Here is a 25,832-nt window from a genome sequence, read left to right as displayed (position 1 = left end):
CTTTGCGTGTGACAGGCTGGGGACTATTTTACCTGGACTACTTTACCTGAGACTATTTAAACCACACCCAAACAGCAGAACATGCTTTGCGTTATTCTGCTGTGGGCAGCGTAACGCTCACTGTGTCCAGTTCTTTGATGCCAGCTTAGCTGAAACCAAGGACCTGCAGAGAGAGAAAGAACACTACGAAACTTACCTGGAACAGTATCCTGTCTTCAATCCATCGCTGACTTCAGTTCCACTCACCTGAAGGTACGAACTTCATCATAACCTGGAAAGAGGAGAAAGAAAGACAGCATTAGTAAGTGTTTACTCATGTTTCCTCCCGAAGAAAGCCACACAATTCTTACCTGGGTAGTCATCTCCTGGTCAGTATCATTGCTGGAGCATTACTGCGCTCGGCGAGGAACATCGCAACCTGCAAGGAGAGAAAAGACACAGGTTAGCAATGTAAAAGGCAAAACAGCGCCTCGCATCACGCATTACTCACCGGACAGTATCGCGCACACCGTGCTTTCGCCTACTGGCCCATGCTTATCTTCAAACTGCATGACAACACCAAAATACCTTTCCATACCTAAAAGGAAAGAAGTAAGACATTATTATTCGAACTAAGAGGAACATAAGAACTGCATATAAAGACTGTAAAGCAGCAGACCTACGGAGTCGCAGCAGGCCTGGATTCCCACAGGGCGGCTTGCATGAGTGAAGTAACTTGGTCGCTGCTCGCCCCCCACATCTTTGCACCCCTGCCACGAGGAGCAGGATGGAGAATCCACCTGTCACAACATTAAGGTGAGGAGAAGGCCCAAGGGGGAGGAAGGAGTTGAGGCCAAGGGAGGTGGGAAAACATAAAAACAATCTGGTATTGAATCCAGCTCTGCTATATTGCAGACCCATCTTTAACCAGAGGCCTTACCAAGGGACTGGGAGAGGGTTCGAGAGTGCAAATCATCCAACCAGGGCTGGGTGGCGTCCCCGTGTATACCAGGTGAGCGTAACACTCCCCAGCCAATATCTTCCCAAAGGAAGAGGGAAGGACTGCCACATCCATGTGGGTGGGTGATTTATCTTCTTACCTCTTCCACCTGTTCAATATGTGTGTCCCCCTCCTTCCCTGAAACAGCCTTGTTAAATATCCTGCTACTGCTCCTGTGCCTCATCTCTGTCTTGGGTTTATCCTGACATGCACCCAACTCTTCCTTTCCACAGCCTCCTCAAGTTCCACCTGATGAACATCATCTGCTTTCTAACTCTCATCCTACTGCCCTGCATTCCTGTTCCTCTTCTTACTGCCATGTATTAATTCCTTATATTCTTTCTTGATATCCATATCTGCCTCCTTGTGTTCCTTGTGTTCCCCCCTCCTCATCCAAAGATGATGTGTTTCCATAGAAACCAGCTTCTTCCTTAACTTTATTCATGAAAGCTCCTGTGGGGGGCACTAAGATAACCATTTTCCCAGAGCTTACTACAAAGGATTTCATACCTGGTTTCAATTTTGGGAGTGTGAAAATGCAAAGGGAAAGATGTGAAAAACTATCAAAAAGGGTTTTCTGAAGGATGTTCACAATGTATTTTTTGGGACAAAGGTGGAAAGATTAGAAAATGGGATTACAAAAACATACATACACAAAGGGGGTTTTATCAGAGGGAGACATAGACTTTAGGGAACTCCACAAAACAAATATAATGCACAATGCAATGCCCCATACAGGGAATGAAACATGAAAAAGACAAAACAAATGCTGTTAATAGTGATAGCACAAACTCCCCTACCGTTTCCACTTGTAGCTCAGCCCTGTGCCTTCCTATAACACCTAAGCAGAACCAGAAAGTGAGCTGTGTCTTTTATCAAATGACTGACCGCCACCAGAGATTTGAGGGATGCTCTGTAATTCTGAATGTCCCTTTGAAAATGTTTCCCACTCAAAAATTCTCATGTGTGTATTCAAAAGCAATTTTAGGCTGCTGTGAGGTCCTGAGAGATCGCAGGAGAATGTAGAATTCCAGAAATTGTATATACCTCATGCTGCAAGATCAACCGGGTGAGAGCTTAAACTCATTTCTGCAATATCCACTATGATGGGTCAGAAGAAGGACGTGGACTCGGATTAGCCATGACACTGTTATTTGTATCAAAGAAAAGAATAATGCCTATCTTTCCCTATGCTATGAGGCATGCCTACCTAACAAAACTAGCTACAGTGCTCATCAGTCGTCAGTGAATATCTGAATAAACAGTCCACTGTCCAAATGAACCCTTTCCTGACCCTACCACTAGCTTAACAACTAAAAGCCAGGAGAATGTCTCCCTTCTCCCGGGGATTTGGGTTCCCACCAACTTGTATTCAATATTTGACTTTAGTCTCTGGTGACTGTTTGTATCAGTTCATATAGTTCCTTTAATACTTTATTGGGAGTTTGTTCACCTCTTGGTTGTCTCTACAAAGAGGTCTTCCTTTGCCTTCCCATGGAAACATTATCCAATAGTTATGTCTTTCTTCTTTAGTATGTCTTTGCTTTTAACATAGTTCAACATAGTTCATAATCTTTGGTCTCTATTTGATCTTTGTCCTTGGACATATATCCTATTCCAACCTTATTCTCTGGCTTCTCATTTATGACTTTGCTTTCTTCTTTGATTGGGCATTGTTTGTCTTGACTGATATCAGTTTGGTCACTCCCATAACAATTCTAATGTACTTCTCTTTGTAACAATTTTATAATGTATTTCCCTGGACTGAGACGAGTATGTATAGTCCAATAATGATTAACAAGTAGGGGGATTAGGGTGGGACCACTCTAATGATATGATAGTTACTCAATATTAGTCATAAACCTCAAGGTGTCTTCCAAAACATGTAGAACTGTCAGTTTCAGGCCTCACCTTCTTTGACTTGTTGTCCTTTGGTGCGAATAGGTAAGGCCTTTCACTCCATGCCACCACTGTGCCACCCAAGTATAGTAATCTGGGGGCACAGAGGCCCCCTCAAGAGCTGGGTCTCAAGAAAGAACCCCCACCCAAGGGAAAAAATCCTGACTTGATATGGTGTGGATCCCGGGTCGATGTAACAGCTGCAGTGATACCAATGTGAGGCAGGGCTGGTCTTATGAGGAGGGAACTGAAGAGCAGCAGCTGGTAATCAGGACTGTGGGGAAACAGTAGAGCAGTACAGGAACACAGAAAGGGGGAAACCAAAGCAGGCACCAGATGCTGGGAATCCAAGAAGCACAGAGAGGAATGAATCAAGGGGCCAGAGAACCAGGAAGTGAAGGAGAAAGCAGGAGCCTCGTAGAAACTGTGGCAAGGAAGTGGGAGAACGGGAGACACAAATGCAGAAAGAAATAGAAGCGCGCTGTAAAGCTGTGCAAGGAATCCACAAACTAGTGTTATTCAACACGGATAACAGTTGCAATGCACTACCTAGCTGGTCTGCTGTGTCTTTATTCCCAGAATCGCACTCTGCCAGGACTGACGTGAACGTGATGATGTCAGTGCTCCGTGAATGTGAGTAACTGCCAAATTGGAATGGGAAAGTCTCCTCCAGCGTCTCCATAGTGATACACGGTTCAGAAGACTCCAGGTCTGCTGAGAGCCCAACAGAAGCATTATATCATGCCCCCTCCTATGCCCCCTCCTATGTCGGGTACCACCCGGCTTCCATGGATTGAGCAGGTGAAATTCAAGAATAAGGCCTGGTGCTCGTATGTTAGTGGAAGGTTCCCAAGATCGTTCGGTCACAGAATATCCTTCCCAATCTATCAAATATTGAAGTACACCACAATGATACCTGGAGCGGCAGATCTTGTGTACCTCATATTTTCCTTTGTGATCCTCCACAGGGGAATGACATCTCTCTTATTCTTTCCGACATATGCTTTCAACAATGAGGCATGGAACACAGGATGTATACGTTGCCAGGTGGCTGGCAACCAGAGTTTGTAAGCCACTGGATTGATGGCCTTCACAACTGAATACGGTTCAACATACTTAGGGGAGAACTTGGCCCATTACCTGCGAGGGAGGTATTTGGAGGACAGCCATACAAGGTCACCTTTCCGATAGTTATCCGAGTGTCTCCTTTTTCGGTCAGCATAGGTCTTGTATTTGGTTTGTGCCTCTTGTAGGACTTGAAGGGTCTTTTGTTGGACGTCCGGTAGGTTCTTTGTGATTTCTTCTACTGATGGTACTGAAGTAAGCACAGCGATTCTTCCCGTGATCCAGGTTGGGTGAAACCCATAAGAACAGAAAAAGGGACTCTTTCCCAAAATGAGTGTACCACATTGTTATAAGAAAACTCAGCTAATGGCAATAGTGTTACCCAATTTTCCTGAGAATGGTTTGTAAAACACTGAAGGTACTGATCCAGAGTTTGGTTAAGACGCTCAGTCGGATCATTTGTCTCACCTGATGACATGGCTTTAGAGATACCAAGATGCTTACACAATACCCCCCCAGAACCTGGAAGTATACTCTGCTCCGCGGTCAGAAGTAATAGACTCGGGTAACCCATGTAAGCGGGAAATGTCTCTAAGGAACACTGTGCTCATCTCTTCCGCGGTTGGTATCTTTCTCAAACAGGAAAAATGAGCCAGTTTTGTGAAATAGTCCACAGTCACCATAATGAGAGTACAACCTCGGGATTCTGGTAGATAGACTATAAAGATATTCTGCCATGGTCGAGAAGGCAATGAAGGGGAGCAGAGTTGACCTGCTGGTAGGCGATGAGACGTCTTGTTCTTAGCAGTGCCATCCCCCATTGGCCCCCCTACCCCTTTCAAGGGGGGGTAAGACAACAGACCATAACCATTACTACCCTACTAATAAACACAGACAATTGTTATACATTTGGAAACAAAAGGTCACATTTAAGGTCATAGTTCACAACCTTAGACTTCTAAGGTATCCCATAAGCAGGGCAATGACAAAGTTCTGAATGTTCCGGTGTACCCTTGCCGCATGGTGACGGCTTAGCAAGGTAGCGGACATACGCTTCATACTGTACTGCACGCAGTACTTCTTCCTTAGATTTCTAAGGTAGCCCATAAGCAGGGCATTGTCAAAGTTCTGAATGTTCTGGTGTACCCTTGCCACACACGGCTTAGTCAGGCAGCGGACATACACTTCAGACTGTACTGCATGCAGTACTTCTTCCCCGGGACCACTGAATCTTGTTGACGATTAATCTCAACACAGCGGGTAGTTCCGTAATCCAGGCTGGGTGATACCCTTAAGAACAGAAAAAGGGACTCTTTCCGATAGTTGAGTGTACCACATTGTTATAAGAAAACTCAGCTTATGGCAATAGTGTTACCCAATTGTCCTGAGAGTGGTTTGTAAAACACTGAAGGTACTGTTCCAGAGTTTGGTTAAGGCGCTCGGTCTGATCATTTGTCTCAGGATGGTAACCTGACGACATGGCTCTAGAGATACAGAGATGCTTACACAATGCCCCCCAGAACCTAGACGTATACTGTGCTACGTGGTCGGAAGTATTTGACTCTGGTAACCCATGTAAGTGGGAAATGTCTCTAAGGAACACTTTGCTCATCTCTATACGGTTGGTATCTTTCTCAAACAGAAAAACTAAGCTAGTTTTGTGAAATAGTCCACAGTCACCATAATGACAGTACAACCTTGGGATTGTGGTAGAACCACCATAAAGTCTGTAAAGATATTCTGCTATGGTCGCGAAGGCAAGGAGGGGGAGCAGAGTTGGCCTGCTGGAAGGCGACGATACGTCTGGTTCTTAGTGGTTTCATCCCCCATTGGCCCCCCTCCCTCTTTCCGGGGGGGGTAATCAGATAACAGACCATAACCATTACTACCCTACTAATAAACACAGACAATTGTTATACAATTGGAAAAAAAGGTCACATTTATTGGAGCATAACACAATATGGGGTCAGTCCCAGCCCTAAGCAACATCATAGTTCATGACCTTAGACTTCCAAGGTAGCCCAAAAGCAGGGCAATGACAAAGTTCTGAATGTTCCGGTGTACCCTTGCCGCACAAAGCTTAGCAAGGCATCGGACATACGCTTATGACTGTACTGCATGCAATACTTCTTCCTTAGACTTCTAAGGTAGCCCATAAGCAGGGCAATGTCAAAGTTCTGAATGCTCCGGTGTACCCATGCTGCAAATGGCTTAGCAAGGCAGTGGACATATGCTTCAGACTACGCTTCAGACTGTAATGCACGCAGTACTTCTTCCTCGGGACCACTGAATCTTGTTGACGAGGAGTCCCAACTGTCCCTAAGGGACTCAGTGCCCACCCGTGTTCAAACCGCTGCATCACACTCATCCACCTAGGACTGCCCCAAACTCTGCCATGCTTTGGCGGTGGCCCCCCGCTTCCCTAATGCCCCCATACCTGTGCTCATCCTCTTCCTAAACCTCACCTTTCTGTTACTTCCTATTTACCACTTTCTATTATTCCACCACTCATTTTGTGACGTTCACAAGCACTACATTCATCCTTGACTTCAGTGCCCCATTGATAGAACTGCTGTCTCCTTCGACTGTAAAATTATTTCACTTGACTGACTCATGGAGATCAGACAAAACAGGGGCCTTCGGGCCCTTCTGAGCCCACCTTGTGGCCTGATAAATAAAAGTGTCTCTGTTTACATGTATGTAAAGGTTGGTGCACTACTAATTCAAGATCTATTGGTAACCATTCACAAGGACAAAGTGGGGGTTACCAGACATTTGGTCGAAGAAAATTGGTCGACCAGACAAATGGTCGAACCGATTTGGTCAAAAACCGAATGGTCGATTTCTTTTGTTTTTTTTTTTTTTATTTTCACTCCTTTTTCTTTGGGGGGTTGGGGGGAGGTCCCCCCAACCCCCTTTTTTTCTAAAAAACCTTTTTTTTAAAAAACAAAAACCCGAAAAATAAATATATAATAAAAAAAAAAATTCGACCATTTGGTTTTCGACCAAATTGCGTCGACCAAATGTCATTCGACCAGTTTTAATTCGACCAAATGACTGGACACCCAAAGTGGGTTTATGCACACATTTATGCTTGTCTCCTAATTTCATCTCGAAGTTCAATGTCAACCATCCTATTGAGTTTCTGTCTCCTTTGTCCATAACATGATTTCACTTAGTTGCCTTTGGAAATTAGTACTGGCACGATAAGTGCCCCAAAACCTGCCTTTGGCCCAGGACTACCTAGTCACTGGTACTATTGAAGTCCTGTGTGGCCCCCACAAACTACGTAACCATGTACCGGCCTGTTGGACGAGACCCTCAAATTGTACACAAACCACAATTTCAATTATCAGTGTACTCATGGCATGATCCGGTCTCAGCGTAGGCATGTACCCCGTGGCAGTGTCCCACCGCTTGCCCAACCTCACAGGGTTGTAGTGCCTTAGTACTGGCCAGATCTTCAAGTTGTACATAAATCACAATTTCAACCTATCAGTGCATGTATGCCATCATCCAGTCTTACTGCAAGAATGTACCTTGTGTGAGTGTCCCACAGCTTACCATTTCAAACATTTCTTGGGGTGTGTTATGGCGCGTTCCTGGCCAGACCTTTAACTTGCAACATCCAATTTTACCATGTGCATTCACATTGTTGGGCTGTGTTACTAGACAGACGCTCAAGTTGTACATAAAGCAAAATTTGAACTTATTGTGCATTTATGCCATCCTTCAGTCTAACCATGGGCATGTCATTGTGGGAGTGTCCCACAGCTTACCAAAGCTTTTGGGATTGTTATGCTGCATTCCTGGTCATACTCCTGGGACCAGACTGAAGCAGTCATTGACGTCCTCTATTATTTCCATATCCTATAATAACACATAATCACAAATCTGTTATTCGCACCGTAAATATGCAGAACAGTGTCCCCAGCTGGCACCATTGAGGACTAAGGACCCTCAGCAGATCCCTAAATAAATCAACCTTAGGGTCACATGGCCAAACCAGCTGTTTGTGAAAGGAGCACTGTTAACAATGTGGGGGGGCAAGTCAAGCAATGTCTACTGGGGCAAAAGGGTAGAGAACTGTGACGCTGCTGCCAGCACGCAATCCACCAAGTCATCTCAGTTTTTTAAAACCTGGCAGTGAACCTAGGCGTGATCAGAGTCACAGCAAAATTACTGTGGTGTTGATTGTTTACATTTTTGGGGCAATTTATAACTGCAATTTTCACTGTGCGTGTTTAAATGACACCCATTCTGTAGAAGCTAGACACTCATTATACACTCTTCTAGGCAGGTATGTCTGCCCCCACTGGCCTGCCAGCCCTATCCCGGACAATGGACGCAGGCGATTGGAGGGGTATTTAATTTTAGATAACCGCACCTTCATAACCTTTTCGTTGTGCATTTATTTCTGTTTACTTCTGTTACAGTCCTTTATTAAACGCAAGGATCCAAGCAAAAATAGTTTTCAAGGTGCTGATGAAATAAACATTGAAACCAAAGTGCAAATAGCTATACAGGGCAACCCCAACTTGCTCTGACTGTGCCCCAAGATTGTCTCAGCCTTGAAAGAAATTGGTTCACAAGTCTAACTGACCATTCCTTTCTTTTATGACCCCGTTTCAATAGCACATATGACGATAACATAGAATGCCAATAGTGCACTTCAGAATATGTACTCAGCAACCCTGGTCAAGCCAATGACCATACAATGTGTTTACGCAACCCAGTTTCATTGTGGCCATGAGCCTAAAAGCCTTTTGGCCATTCCCTGCTTGTAACCTGAACATTTTAATATTACTCAAACCATGCTAGCATCAACCTTCTTCCTACATTTTATGATTCGTCCTAATGGCACACATTACACCATCACCTCCGCAATCTCATTGGATGTGAATAATGTTTCAATTGTGGTTGGTAAGCATTCCACTTGTATCATTCATCAAGGGCTATGTAAAGATGCACGCCAACTGAATAAAGGTCTATCCTTGCAAACGTGTGATGCAAATTGTTCATTTTCCAAAGATATGTAATCTGGCCCACTGGTAAAGCATTAGCAGGACAGGGCACCAAACTTCTGGACAGTCCCCCTAGATAAAGGGGGATATGTTTTTAGCAATCAAATCGGCGCTAAAGATTGCAAGATTTTCATGTTCCCCTTTCACCTGGTGCCGTATATGATACCTAATCAGTAGACACTTCCTACACCTTGAGTGACCAGCAAAGCCTATCTTCACCTTATTTATACTCGTCCCAACCTTAACACTACTTTCCAGATTTTTACCTGTACCATGACCGACCTGCCACATGATCCGTTCTCCTTTTAGGGCATCCGTGAACCTGTTATTGCACATAAACAATTAGTTATTAACCCCAAGGCATTCTGCTGTCACCCCCTTGGGACTCTGTGTCCTGGAAACTTTTGTCTCATGACTAGATATCCCACAAATAAATAAAATCAGCAATTACCTAAATGATTGATTTGCATCCCACCCCTTTCATCATCCTGCATTGCTTGGCAGGGTGGCTGGGCTTACTTTATTGTTTGTTCATTTGTTGTGCATGCCCATTTGCAAGACATACCTCATTTATTTAATTGCAGGGTTTAAGTTCAGCCCCTAACATATGCCTATGCCCTCACAGTTAACACCCTATGCTGCCTGTGACGTAAATTGTTGCTGGCAACCCGTGACAATTCGGAGCACTTTAACCTAAGACCAAAAAAGCCCTAAAACAATCTGTTCTTCATGTACCCATTGCCCAAGCTTATCTCGTGCACCAATGAAAAACAAAATGCATTCAACTTGCGTGCAGCAACATACCACTGAATGACCCACTGCCTCAGTGACATTCCTTGTCTCCCAGTTTCTAAAATAGGAGCTTCTGAACCGGCTAAAAACCATTTCCGATGTGTGGGGGACAATGCAACAGTTGGTGCTGAGCTATCCTAATAATATCGCACAGCTTGTCCCTAAGCAAAGCCTACCAAGGCAAACGAAACGCGAGGGGATGTAAAACAGTCCCTACTCCAACAGTCATCATCCATTCCTTGTGTAACTCACGGAATTGCACATAAAAACGCCTATTGTTGGGGAATGCTGGTTGGCAAGCTAAAGGCTGCACAAAGGAAGGCTAGATTGGATGGGAAATTGTAAGCCAGCGGCTGCACAAAGGAGCAGCCAAACCCCCATAAAAGCTACATTGTTTAAAGGGTGCAGTGACAGACACCCACACAGTATTGTTGCCTGTATTGTTGCCTGTATTTTGGCACCTGATTGCTCCTCTCAGAAGAACACAGCTGTTTCCCAGACCTTTTTTATACAACAAAAGTTACTGCATCCTTGTCGCCCAACACATTTATTTATTTATTTATTTCACATCACTAACTGTGGTCATTTCCCCATCGCCCCTGGCACCCAGCTTGTGAGCTCCATGAGCCCCGCAACGGTCCTCGAAAGCCGCAGCAAATGTGAAGTCCTCAACACAAAACAGCCCTCATTTCACTGCAACGAATAATGCACTGCCCAGGAACCTGTCATTTTAGCCCCTAAAACAATGGACTTTAGCAGCCCGGACCAAAACCTCCATAAGTTTTAGTGTACATTTTTGCCTTCAAACGCTGATATTTTCAGTGTGATTACTAACCCGAAAATACCATGCTACAGTGACACCCTCCCTGTATTTTTAAAGCACTTTAAAATGAAACCGCACCAGCTCCTCAGCAAGCTGATGGCGCTGCAACCACCCAGAGCTACTGTTGACTACGGCTCTGAGGCTATGCACAACCCTACACCTAATGCAGGAAAGTACACCTGTTTAGGCAAAGCTTGCATCAAATAATAAAGAAACGTGCGGCGGGGATGCCAAGAACATCCTAACTCATAAATCAGAAAATACCCATTATTTGAAAATGCTTTAACTGGAGATTTGCCCCAGTTAAAAGGGACGTTCTTCTTAAGAAGATGTGTAAGGGACAACACTAGATACGAGAATCCTGCAATTAATTTCTGTTAGACATACCTCTGAAGTTCCTTGATGGTACGTGGAGCCCGCATCTGGAGTAAAGCTCTTATCTTCCTGGTGTCCATGGTAATCCCTTGGTCGGAAAGGATATAACCTATGTAGGAAACGGAGGAAGCGTCAAACACACATTTCTCCAACTTGACCTTCAATTGTTGAGCTTGAAGCCATTCCAGCACTTGATGTACATGGATCTCATGTTCTTCTGGGGTAGCAGAATACACTGATATATCATCCAAGTAGATGATGACTGAATGCATTAAGAGATCTGCTTAGAGATGGTCCATGTATCTTTGAAACACAGCTGGAGCGTTAGCCAAGCCAAAAGGCATCACCTGGTATTGATATTGCCCGAATGCAAAAGGCGGTCTTCCATTCATCACCAGCCCGTATTCTGATCAAATGGTAAGCGCCTTGGAGGTCTCATTTTTGTAAAGATCTTAGCAGACTGGACCACCTCCAATACATCCGGGACCAGGGGTAAAGGATATCTATCCTGTACAGTGACTTTATTCAGTCCTCAGTAGTCTAGGCATGTTCTCAATTCGTCCGTATCCTTCTTAGGTATGAAAAATTGGGAGGCTCCCTCAGCGGACTACGATTATGTTATTAAACTGTTGTAGAGATGTTCGTCCAGGTATTGCCTCAAGGCTGTCTTCTCAGAGGGTGAGAGCAAGTGTAAGGGAGGAAAGGTCTTTTTGACCCCCCTGTACATTCTGTATGCAATGGATCTCTTGCTCATCCCAGCGCGGGGAGACGTCCCCCTTGTCTGCCTACTGACGACAGAGGACAGAAGCCATGGGATGACACATGTAGACTCCATTTTGTACAGGCCCCGACTCCATCTTTTTACTAGGCCGCACAGTGATCTCTAAAAAGCCAACTCTCCCACTGTCCAGTGCCGCACTAGAAAGCCCAGCAACCCCCGCCACCTCCTCCTCTGTCTGCGCTGCACAAGTTCGTTTCTCACGTAAGCCAGTCGTGAATTGTTGCAAACAACAAAGTATTCTTTCTCTTCCTCTGAGCTCATTGCCCTGTTTGTGACCGGAGCAGATCCACAGCTTCCATGCCCATTCGTCTCCACAAACCTGTCTATGGGCTCTCGACCCCCACCCTGAAAAGCCACAGTCCCCTAACCTCTCTTGATGCAGATACACATCTGACCCCCTTTTTTATGAGCAACTCAAGCACCCACCACAGATCTAATCCCCTGCTGTTATATATCCTGGGTAAAACAAACACATGTCAGTTTATATCACTAGGCATCAGGCAGATCAAACCCTCCAAGGTGGGCACCTGGGCCCTAGCACCAAGGTTTATAGGCCCTAACATACAAGGGTCAACATTGATCAGATTCTTAACATTATGAACTCTGTGACACCCCTAGCACTGTCCGTTTTTTCGAACTATTATTTGTTGCATGCCTTCAGTTCCTGTTTTACTGAGATGGATTAGTTAGCTTAGCTTCATCATGAGTACCTGACCTTCACCCAACACAGATGAGCCCAGCTGACCCACGTGCTACTTGGCGAACACCTATGCCTTCAGCCAATCAAGCACAAGTGTTTCTTATGCATCTATAAGTTACTCAAATGTTTAGCCTATCACGTTCAAGTATTACGCCCCTATGGAGAGTCATTAGTAGTGACGTGTTTTTCTCTTAAATTGTGCTGCCCTTGTAAAGTTTGACAGAGCGCTCTCAGGGCAGCAGAGTTCTCTGCGTGCATTTTTATCTGCTATACAACTTTGTTCAACTTGCAATCTATCTCCTGGTCTCATTCCCTACTGGGGTGAGTCCATTCATTTTAAAATTTGGGATTTGTATTTGGGGAGTGGGTTCCTCATTTGGTGACCCCTTAGACGTGATTGGTCCGGGATGTCACCCCGTACTGCGGTGAAATCCTGGGCACCCCCATCAAGACTGCCCCCATCTATGGCTGACCAATATTTAAAATGTTTACGCCCCTGAGCAGGTTCTGTGGGTCCCGGCTTTGCGAATACCCAACTGCTCGCCGGAGCCAGGCATTACTTGATTGCGGGCGGCACCCTGATTGTGGATAGACCGCAAACGGAGGCTCTCGGAACACCACGGACACGTGAGTATTGATTGCAAGAAGAATTAAAGTGGGGAAGGGATGGAGCAGATTAAATAATAAGTGAACACACTAAGGGATGGATCGGTTTGAGTGAGGAGGTTGAGTGAGTGCAGACTGAAGCATTGTTTCTTTTTTTCATGGCTATTAGGATTTTGATGCAAATTTATAAGGTGATGAAATAAGAGGAGATACGGGAACCTAGCTCTGAAAGGGGGGGAGAGGCGGCTCTGCATAGTACTGTCTCGACCAGTACAGGCATATAAGTAAGGAAAAAGGAATAAGTAGGAGTCTTGTATATTGAGGAGATTCAGGAAATAGTAGTAGTGCTCTTTTTTAGCATTGATAAATACATTTTGAACGAAGGCACAGAAGGGGCCGTGGTGAGGTTAATGGGAAGTGTGAATGAAGGGGAAGTGGAATGATTTTGAAACAGGGCTGGGGGTATGAAGGGTTAACCCAAAAATATGTTTCATGTTTTTTGTTGTTAGTAAGGTACATCGATCTGTCCTGTTAAAATTGTTGACTGGTTTATGTCTTAATGTGGTTGTTCTTTTCGTGCAGTAATTAAGGCAGTGCAAGAAAAAAGCAATGTGTTTTAAAGCAAATTTGAAGAATTGTTGCCATGTTATCAAAAGGCTGAAGTGTTAACAGTGTTATTGCACACATACATACAGGGACAGGGGAAGAAGGTGGAGGGGCACTATGGGGGCGGACACGCCACTTTTACATATCTGCAAACACCTCCCGCTCTATAGTGAGAAAATAAAAAAGTACCATGGGCAGTGGCTGACAGAAATCAAAGGGGAAGGGCCCTTCCAGATCTGGCCAGAAGAGGGGTAATTTGATAGGACAGTGCTAGACCTTGTAGATACATACTTAATGGCTAAATATAAAGGGATGCAGCTCCAGAATAGAAGAGAAGTGCTGGATCTGTGGAGGATGTTTGAAGAAATGCCCCCTACCAGTAATAGAGAGAAGGAGTCACAACATTTAGTGGCCACAACAACCGAGGGGGGAGGAGAAGGTAAGGAAGAAGAGGAAACAAAGAAGTTGTACCCATTGCTGACAAAACCCACTGAGGGATATAGTGATCCAATATGTTTACCTCAACCAAGTGCACCCGCAGCTCCAGCAGTAGCTCCCCCTCCCCCTTTTTGACATTAAGGGCCTGTATGGCCCAACAAACACAACCCCGGTCCATGTAGGACCGCCCACACAGAATTTAGAAACATTAATGATTAGCACTCAAGAAGAATTATTCTGATTGAGAACATTGTGCGAGAATACACAACCATCGCAGGGGGGAGGGCAGCCACAGTTACCGCCCCCATTGCAAAACTCTTCCACGATACCCGAGGATGATTGGAAGTCCGGGGACTTCCTTTTCCGAATAGAAAGGCACCCCAATCAAGACAGTGATAGTGCAACGAGAAGGAGAACAAGCAAGTGTAGGGTATGACACAGTTATGTTCGACAGGGAGGAAGAATGTTTGAGCAATATCGATGAGTATGAGGAAGGAGCAACAGGAGGGGGCCCACAAGTGCAGTGGCAAATGCCACAGGTGGGAGGGGAAGAAGAGATGTGGTGAGGAAGACTCTGAGGTAGATTAGGGAGGATGGCCCTGGCAAAGAAAAAAGAAACAAAGGTAAGTAGAGGGAGAGGGAAAGCCAATCTACAGATACCCCTTATTCACAAGGGGCCAGGGAGACCCCACTATGTGCCCTGGGCATTTATGGATAAAAAACAACTTGTTAAAAGCACTACCCCCACTCTCCAGGGGGCAGGGAAATGTATATATGCCTTTGAGAAAAACACTGCAGTGGTGCCACTAGGGATAGGGGACATCAAAAGTCTTCTGGTATCCGCAGCAGGCAATCATGCAGACGGGGTATGGGTGAAGGCGGGATTACCGGGAGTGACAATGGGCAATGAAATGCATGATGGTTCATCCTTTAACAATGTGAGGGCACAGGTGTGGGATGCACTGCGAAGGACCTTCCCCAACACCCCCGATTTTCACTCAGTGATGCAATGCACAATGGGGGATGGGAAAGATGCTGCGCAATTCATTCTTCAGGTGCAGGATATGTGGAGGGCGGAGACAGGCACAGCCTGGGACCAGTCAACCTCCCTTTTTTACTTCATTATCAAAAGAGGCCTCCCAAAGGAGGTACACAAGGCTCTTAATAAAATTGCTGGGATAGAAGCCAAGGGTTGGGCAGAAATACAAAGCATCATAGTACACCATTGCAGGAAAATCAACAAAAGGGAGAAAGAAATTGCTCAGAAACTGTTGGCAGACAAGGCAAAGCTTGTACAGAGCAAGTTAGTGAAGGTTGCAACAGTAACAGCTACATCGCTCTCACATAGACAGGGAGACGAAGAGGAGGGGCAGGTAGCGCTACAGGGTAGGATGGCAGCTGCATGGGCAAACAAGGGGCAGGAGCAATGGGATGGAGAAGAGCAATTTGGAGGACATCATTGGCAAGGGAGAGCTGGAAGAGGAAGAGGTGGGTACCAGGGACAACAAGAGGGTACGGAGGACCAGGGCTTAGATGAGGAGGAGGACGCAAGCTGAATATGACAATCTCATTTACTAAAAGAGGTATAGTGTGCTCCACCCTCAGAATATGCCCCCTACAGGCAATGTTGTTAATAAACACCATAGCAAATGAAATTGCCGTCCGAGGGGTGCCCATTGATGCAGACATGTTTGTCTATGGGATACAAATGTTGGCACAAGCAGTGCCTGAAATAACACGGAAAGAATGGAGGGTACCATCTGATTTTGTTTTGTACCCAGTAACCACCCCTGGAATACTACCAGGTACCATTCTCTCATTAAATCTACAGGGAGTACAAGTCTCAAACAAACGCATTGTGGTGATAGGCCTGGACACACATGGGTGCGAGTGGTGAACAGTACTTTTGCTGTTCACTGACAATGACATTGACGGGGAAATAATAATGGAAAGCCTTGAGGACTGAAGGGCTGGTGTGAAGCTGTTTTGCTGCGGCAGCGCCTCAACTGTGCTCGATTTGTTTCTGCTGCCGAGTGAAAGGAGTAAAAAGAGAGACGTATTTCCAGTGGAGTAAAGTGGAATAAAGATAAAGAGCACCTACTTCCCTCTGCCGTTCGAACTGACTTTGCTTAAGGTGTGTAGGTGAAAAGGATGCCTTTCGCTTTGAGCTGCAGGAAACTCTGTCTACTGACACGCAAGTCATGTGGCAATCAGCTCCGCTCATAAGCACACCCATTGCACTCTTGCGGCGTAAGCCCTGAGAAGTGAAGGGCTGGTGTGAATCTGTTTAGCTGTTTGGCGTCTTTGGTGCCTGGAGTGCTACCCTTGGATTGCCAGCCGATTTCCGGAATCAAGACTGCACGGATCCTGGCTACCGCCGCTTGCCGTCTGACCAAATAAGGGGAGATTATCTTACGTTCAACACTACATGGACCTGTAATGGGCTGGAACTTTCCTGAGGCCTGAGAGTCTGCCAGATAAGGCACCTACTGCGCTCTTTCGATTAAAGCGAAGGATCCTAGAGCTTGACCTGGTGGGAACTTGCTCCATTTAAGTAAAAGCGTGGACTAGCTTTAAACGCTCGGATCGTTTTCTGCTAGTCTCAAAAATGGAAACCGACTCATCCAAAGCCCTTGGACAGATTCCATCAACTAGTGTCTCTTTTGGCACCCCCCTTAACTCACATAACGATATCACGTCTGTGCAGACAGACGAGTCATGCCGTTCACTTTTGTCTCATATGTGCAAAAAATCAAACCTGATTCCTGGTATAAAAGAGCCCATGACTGCCTCCCTCTCACTTCAAGAAAAGCAGAAATGGGATTGCTGGCCCAAGGACTCAGATTCTCCCTCTCTGTTTTCTAACCAAGAAACATTTTTAAAGTCTAATAAAACAAACAAGTCCCTATCTGCAGAGGGTAACTGGATATGCTGTAAAACTCCTATTCTCACCCTAAAATCCCTAACATGGCGCACAGTGACACAACTCATTCAAAAATGACTCGCCAATAAAATCCTCACAAACCCTCAGACTATAAAGCCACAATTAAAAAGCACATTTTTCCACTCCGTAGAAGGCTCCATAAACATACCTGGAGTCCATTCGGGGTCTACTAGTGACTCACCTTCGCTCTTCTTGCCATCACAAAAGTTTTTAAATTGTTCCTCGGACCCCATGACGCAGCTTTTTGACTCCAGTGAATCTAGAGCTACCTACCTTGGCTCGAGTCAGTCGCGTCCCTCACCAGAAAACATTGATTACTCTGAGCCAAAAGAACGCCACAACTCTGTAATGTTAGCCAACTTGTTGATTCAGAATCTGAAAGACATAAACGCCTCAACTGCAAATAATGCAAAACCTAAAACCTTGGGGTCCGGTCAAGAAAATAATGGCATCGCCGGACTCGGTGTTGAGAACCTTTCTGTGTGTACCACAGCAAATTACAACAGTCTTGCAAATCTGAACCAATCAAACATTCCAACCAAAAGAAGGAAACTCGACCTGAGTACAATCTCCTTTCCATCATGTTCACAAAAAAGACTACCTTGCAACAAAGAATCTGTACAAAGTGCTGTGCAAAAACCACAAGACAAAACTAGACTTGGACGCAACAACATCTCTACCACGTCCGAGGAATCCTCTGAAGAAGGGACGTCAGATTCCTCACTCATGGAACGTGACTTTCCAAAAATCCGCCGCCCAATACCTAGTCGGCAAAATAGATCTCAACCATCCAATGATCGCAAACTTTGTACAAACCTAGTTGAGCAAGTTCTAAACGACCTTTAACCAAATTTGATATCCGCTCTGACATCAAACAGTGGCTCCACTGTTAAAACTTTATGAACATTTAAATGAAGCGTGCAGAGATCAAAATAGTCTTCTAGTGTCCTTAAACTCAAAAATATCTGAAGTAGAAGGCGCTATGCTCAATATGAAACAGCAGGAACAAAATCACCTTAAGAAAAACAAAATGTTAAATACACGCCTAAGGGACCAACTGAAGAACAATTCCGAGGATAAACGCCTACCTGCAGAAGTTGCAAGAGAAGCCCTCATAATTTTACAAAAACAACAAACTAAGAGTGTCAAGAGCTCATAAAAAAAAACGATCGGAGTCAGCAGTCCATGTCAGCTGATCTTCCCACAGAAAGTGATGGTCCTAGCTGCAACACTGGCACGATCTGTAGTAATAGCCCCAAAAGTCCATCTGATCTTCCTCTAAACAGGATGAAGTGACCTCGGAGTGCCTGCTCACAGTCCAACATAACAGAATCTTTATGGCGAGCAGCGATTCAACTTGCCCTTCGGTTGCAGCGCCAAAAATGGGTCCTGCTTGCCAATCCTCTGCGGTAGCCTCAACGTCAGCTAATGCCGAAGGTTTTCAATCCCCGATTTGGCAGTGACAAATTCTAACATTGACAGGCCAGTAATAAATAAGAAGAACTTTGCCATATTCGAAAAGAAAAAACTGGAAGAGTTGTGATGAAAACAGAACCCCCTAAAGAGCAAAAGAAATTTAAAAAAGCAAAAAATATAAAAGGCAGTAAAAACGTGGGGGCAAAAAATTCAAACACATTTTTGAGGAACATCAAGGCCCTCAACATAACAACTACGGTTAATCAAAAGGAAAAAAAAAAAGATTCCCCATTTGTTTTATCCAAATCAGCTGCCAAGAACCAGACCGCCATTGAAAAAGCCCAACTTAGAGCGCTAAGCATTGAAATTGACCCTTCAAAGTTCTCAACCGAGGAAGAGAGAACAATCAACCTTCTGGCAAATCTGTCCACATATGAGGTCGATTCTGATACAGAATTTATTGAAAATGACCAAACTTGCGAAGACGACATGGAGTGCCATTCGGACAACAAGCCTGAAGAGTTTATGGAACCGTCGCGCCTCAAGGAGTCCAAATCGAGAGTCTCAACCCAACAAACATGCACTCTTTCGAGTGCTCTTTCTGATGACCCTAAGGATGTCCATCCAAATTGTGGAGGCCGGAACGGCTTAATGACAATCGCGGAAAAAAGAGCCTGTGCATTGAAGAAATTGGAAGTCATACTCGAACCATTAAATCTTTCAAAGGAACCCGACAGTAACACAAAAGAAACATCTACTCTTGAAAGGAAAACATTAAGCGTTGAGATCCATCAGAGACATTTCAAATAACTGAAATCTCTTCAGATCAATCCCGTTCAGGACCGGAGAAATGATATAGGATCACAAGTTAGCGAGGGATGGCCCCCTCCGAGTACAAGTCAAAGTGGTCTCACCGAAAACCGGCTCCTGATCGATAGAATATTTAAATCAGGCGTCCGGCTAATTCTGAATCGACGCAATGTTCTTCGCTGTTAGCTCACATTCCAAATTTACGTTCTGTAGTGACAGATGACATAAAAATTGTCGAATTCCTAGACAAATCTGTAACTGATTAAGTCCTATTGCATATTCCTTCACGTTTCATTTACAACTTGATCTGGAGTTGCGCATCCAAGATAAACTCCTTGGGCTTTGACATCAAAGAGGTTTGTGTGACAAAAACCCAAATATTGGAAAAACACCAAAGGATTAATTGACCAAATGCACCGGTTCCAGAAAAAAGAAACACAGCCCCTGACACCCAGGTAACAAAGGCTATCCAGGTCACCAACACATTAGCCCGACCGGAGGAAACGCTCTTGCTAATCAAACACCAATATTCGGACGCGAATCCTCATCATAGTCCAATGAAATCAATCAAAATTACCATGAGGAACGACAGACTCGACACTGAAGGGCAAAACAAACATGACAGGGTCAGAGACATTGGCTCCGAAAATGGAACCTGGAGTTGGCTCCCTGGCTCGCTCAACAACTAAAACAACCTCTAATGCCAATCTGAAAAAATGACTAACTCGCTGTTGATGGGATCCTGGAATACAAGAGGGTTTGCCCACCTTTCTGGAGATTTGTCCTACGTCCTTGAGAACCTGGAAGTAATTTGCAGCAGGAAACTTGGCTCTATGAATTGCCCTGTGCCGACAGTTTTGAAATAGCTATGAACACTGCAATTAAGCAATCCATAGGTAGATCAATGGCTGGTTTATTAACAATGGTGAACAAATCCAAAAACCTGAAAATAACAAAATCTGTAAATCCTTCTTCCTATCTACAGCTTGTAACCATCAAAATAGAAGAATGTACAGAACAAAATGAAACGACCATGCACATATTAAATATATACTGGTAACACACCGCCTTTGACGAATCCGAGTTCCTCGACCTGGTTTGTGAAACAATTGACAACATAACTGAGTCTTGTATAGCTCCTAATATAATTATCTGCAGAGACTTGAATATGGAATTTATTACGCTTAAACCCGGCACTGCTCCAAAAAATAACTCAAACAGAAAACTGAAAGACCCACATCAAATAAAGACAGCATGGGAAGACGAGATGGAGGACCGTGAGCTGACATTACTAAATGGAAACACTAGAGGAGATATTCCATCCGCTGCTACATGGTCCCAAGGGTCCAAGGCCTCGTTCCTCGATTACTTCTATGCTTCTAAAGCCATTGTGGAATTAACCTCTGACCTCGTTGTGTTTCCCATGTACCAGAGTGACCATAACCTGGTAACCATCAAAATGTCCGGTATAGGGTGTCTGAAGAAAAATTCATGGAAAGCAAAGATTTGTGTAACATCTGGTCGAAACAGAGTGCGTATCAACAGAGAAAACATCACAGATATTGCAACAGTCATTGCGCCCAACAATGATTCAACAGCTTGCAACCAAATTGAATACCCCAAATTACTGGAGAAATACACAGATTTCAATTTTGGTATGAAAAAACAAGCATATCGTCACCTTCACACCTATGATCCAGAAATAGTAGTGAGAAAAAGGGTGCTGAGAAAAGCCCTCCGACACGCCAGGCTGAGCTCTCTGCAAGGCGGCCTGGTCGAAAAAATAAAAAAAGCTAAATCATCATATAAAACATGGTTGAGAGGCAACAAAAATTTAATTTTACAAATGACACGGAGACGATGGTAAAGATCCTGTCTCAAAAAACTAAAAATCTTTTTGGTCTTTAATAAACAACATCGAAGCCAGCAAGAGCTCACTACAATTCTCGCAGGTCTCCGAGGACCAGTGGATCCAACACTATACTGAGCTATTTAAGAAACAACTAAATGGGAACCAACAAAGTCTTGAACATCACAGCCCCTGGGACCTTAAGATCTCGAGAGAGGACATCTTGGAAAACATCAAAAGATTAAGTCTGTCGAGAGCCCCAGGCCCTGATGGGTTAACGAATTGGATGTTAAAACAAAACCCGGAACAATGGGCTGATTTCTGTCACAACCTCTTCTACAAAATTATAAAAGAAGGACGCCTCTGACAAACATGGAAATGTGCCGTGATCGTGCCAATTTTCAAAAAGGGCATACGATCCAATCCCAAAAACTTTAGACCGATAGCCCTACTTGATGTGATTGGAAAAATCTTTGCAACTCAAGTTCTGAACCGCCTAGCAGCTTGGATCAAAGACGTAGAGGCGAGGGACTTTCGGCAGACTGGTTTTACAATGGGAGTCGGGTGTTCGCTAAACCTTTTAATTTTAAACATCTTAAAAATGGAGGCTATCAGGAATCAATCAAAGATCTACCTAACGATTGTCGATCTGGCTCACACCTTCAACAGCGTTGATCGCGAATTGCTTTGGTCCAAAATGAAAGCACATAATTGTCCATTAAGCTTAACAAATGCTGTACAAGATCTATACTCCAACACCACAGTAAAAATCAGACTCGACCAGAAAGGCTCCTTGTCAACAGCTATAAAGTACACAAGAGGTGTGAAGCAGGGGTGCCCACTGGGAGCAACCCTTTTTAGCTTCTTCATCCAAGATGTCCAGAACGATCTAGGCGAAGTTAGAGCTTTTCCGCCCAAGATAAATGGTTCACATAGTGGGCACATACTATATGCAGATGACATAGTGCTTCTCGATGCAACGCCGGTCGGTCTACAAAGAAAACTCTTGGCTATGGAACGATATACTGCTAAAAACGGTCTCGAAATTAATGCTGCAAAGACAGAGATCATGGTTCTCCAAAGTCTAGTTGGGGCTACATCATCAAGAAAGAAAAAAATTCAAGTGGAACGTGGGTGGCAAGCTAATAAACTGTTTCAGTCAGGTTCCTTACTTGGGTGTACTGCTCAGCTCCCATATACATGATGAGCCAATGGTACAAAAGCTTAAAAGAAAATGCAAACTTTTGACAGCTCAAGGAGTAATTGTGGACAAAGAATTCAGAAAATTCTCCATAAGACCTGCCCTGGAATTTTACAAGGCGAAGGTAATTCCATCCTTAACCTTTGGAGCCGAGGCAATGCTGGGTTGGGCCCATGAGACTTGGCCATGGTGCGGGAACACCTTGTCTCTGTATGGAAAGATCGTTGGTACCGACGAACTGCCCCAAATTATCATCTTGAAACAATCAACAGGTTCTCCTTCGACTGACTAAATCCAGGGGCATTGGGAATGTAGATGCTTAGCCTTTTTAGAACAAGTGAACACGGACAAAGAAACTTTGCTACAGAACCCCAACAAAGTCAAAAAGAAATTATGGGCAGCTGACTGGTGCGAAATCTGTGATATTCGAAACGCCCACCGTTGTATGAACCTCGTGGCGCCTGAAGCAAGAGCACACGGATCGACTCCGAGATACTTGGAATTATTTCCCTGTGTGATGAAAAGAAGACTCTACATGAAATTCAGAATGAATCTCTTCTTAACTAAGGAGTTGTTCAACTTACGACACGTGCCTCCAAAACTTATCTACCTATGCAGATTTTGCATTTTAGAAAACGAGACACTAAAACATTTGACACTCTTCTGTCCAAAACTTTCTGAATCGAGGACTAGAACAATGGGGACTTAACTGGAAGCCAGACCTTGCCTCTCCGGTGATGATTGGTGGATAAGGATGTTTGAAGGAGCAGATTGGAAGCTAGTCTACGCATTGGTTTTCTTTCTGGATCTTCTGGATAAGAGACTGAAAGAATGCAAGGTTACCTAAATGACGCTATAGTGTTCCTGTTCTTCTAGTATCTTAAGTTTGCTCCTCTTCTCCTTACGTGAATAATGTCTTCTTGTTTGTTCTGGTTTTTCTTTAAAGTTTGTAAGACAGACTAAAAAAAAAAAAATTGCATACCATGCAACATAATGATAAAAATAGAGAAGTGATAAACTCACTCATAGCCATTGTCAGTGCACAAGCGTCATTTTTTGACGAAGTGACGAAGACATGCAACCGGTCCCCGCCAACCTATGGACAACCAACCCCCATGACGTAGGATTGTTGCAAGAGGTGACCCCAATCAAGATTAAATTGAAGCCTGGTGCAGTGCTATCCCGGGTAAGACAATACACCATGTTGAGGGAATCTGAGGAAGGGATAAAGGAAACAATACATGCCCGATTACAGCAAGGCATCATAGTACCCTCAAACTCCCCTTGTAATACCACGATTTAGCAGATTAAAAAAGGGAAGGGAAGGGCTTGGAGGATGATGCAGGACCTCCGCCCACTTAATTACATCATACAAAAGGAGTTTCCCCTTGTCCCAAACGCTGCCTCCATTTTGTGCAGCATACCTAAGGAAGCTGCACATTTCACTGTGTGGACTTAAAAAATGTCTGTTTCTCTGTGTCACTTGTTCCCAGCTCAGAATTTGACAGCATTCACCCTGGGGGGAAAGAGATATGAACATTGCAGACTGCCCCAGGGGTATTGTGAAAGTCTGAGCATTTTCAACCGTATATTGCATGAAGACCTTGGTAATGTTGATGTCAAGAGAACAATAATACAATATGTAGATGACCTCCTTATCTGCAGTCATAGTGAGGAACAATGCAGAAAAGATTTGATCACATTGCTGAATTTGTTAGCACACAAGTGGTACAAGGTAGACAGAGGAAATTTGCAATATTGAATGACAGAGGTGTTGTACCTAGGACATTTAATATCCAAAGATGGGAAAAGAATACTACCCGACAGAGCAGCAGCAGTACATGCAACAGCTAGGCCTCACACAGTGAAGGACATGCAAACATTTCTCGGCATATGTAATTATTTTCGAGCATGGATACTTGACTATGCAGCATACACACAACCATTACTTCAAGCCCTGAAAGAGGCCCAAAAAGATAGTACAGCAATCCTGACATAAATACAGCTTTTTGTACACTAAAGGAGCTGATATCCACTGCAACCTGTTTTAGCAACCTCAGATTATGAACGGGAATTTTACCTGTTCTCGCCCTCCAACGGGACACTAATGATCGCAATGCTATCACAGAAAACATAACTAGGACACAAGCCCCTAGCTTATTACAGCGGCACTCGACTCAGTAATGCAGGGACACTTCGCGTGCGAACAGGCTCTCGCAGGTACCGCCTTCGCGAATGAAAAAAGGCAACTATAGTAATGGGATGCTTGGTTACTTTGTTTGTTGAACACTCCCTGTTTGCCATTCTAGAAAGATCAAAATCAACACTTACCACACAAAGAGCAACAGCCTATGACATAATACTTTCCAGTCCAAACATCCACATAGTGCATTGCTAAAGTGTAAATCCAGCAACATTTCTCACTGAGCCATGCACCGTTGAAGACCATGATTGTGCCACATATGAGGGGGAAGGAGACGACATTCCCAAAGCAAATGAGAATGCCCTAGACCAGGGTGAAGTGTACTTTATAGACAGATAAGCATCTATTTGCCCAGAAACAGGAGAGACACATGTGGGAGCAGCAGTATTGAGACTAGAGGATGGGGAATATGAGATCATTGTGCAGAAGCGATCACCAATGCATTTTTCAGCACAAGCGGCAGATCTAGTGGCACTGATTAAAGCGTTGCATGCAGCAAAAGGATGCGCAGTAATGTTTTATTCAGATTCAGCATATTTAACCACTACGGTACATGCTGGATTGTCCAGATGGAGGTGGAGGGGTTTCAGAAGGGCAGATGGGTCTCCAGTGCAACATGCTGAACTTTTAAATGAGTTGATAGAGGCTCTAGCAGAACCATCCATTGTGGCTTTGGTGAAATGCCAAGCCCATACAAACAATAGTGATGTAATATCACTGGGAAATGTGGCCGCAGACGGGCGGTAAAGGAAGCAGCCTATTTTGCAAAAACGCTGCCTGCGGAGTGCGTGCAGCAAGTCAATACAGGGGTAGAGAAGGAAGAAGGGGACAATACCCTACCGAAAGCTCAAATAATAGAATTACAAAAGAGAGCCCCACCCGCAGAACAAGCGCTATGGCTAAAAAAGGGTTGTACACAATCATCAACAGATCTCTTATGGAGGCAGGTTACAACCGGTAAGGTGGTGATGCCCGTGGAGCTGCTACAGATAGCATTCCAACAACTGCACTTCCCCGCCCATGTAACCAAACAACATATAGCTGCAGACATCCAGGACGATTGATTTGTTCCATACCTTCATGAATACCTCACAAAAATGTCCAATGAATGTGTAACGTGTCAAACATATAATTCATGAATGACCCTCTGAACACTACGAGGAACACTGCCCCGCCCCATCTGACCTTTCCGTGAACTGCACATTGATTACGCACACATGGGTGAAAGGTGCAATGGAGCAGGATATTTAATAGTGGTAGTCTGTCCATTTTCACGATGGGTAGAAGCAAGTCCCTGCACTCAACCAGATGTGAAGTGTGC

This window comes from Ambystoma mexicanum, chromosome 3p (genome assembly GCF_040938575.1).
Source record: "Ambystoma mexicanum isolate Mex_15411 chromosome 3p, UKY_AmexF1_1, whole genome shotgun sequence".
NCBI lineage: Eukaryota > Metazoa > Chordata > Amphibia > Caudata > Ambystomatidae > Ambystoma > Ambystoma mexicanum.
The sequence above is the reverse complement of the archived record's forward strand: the minus strand, read 5'-3'. Positions refer to the sequence as shown.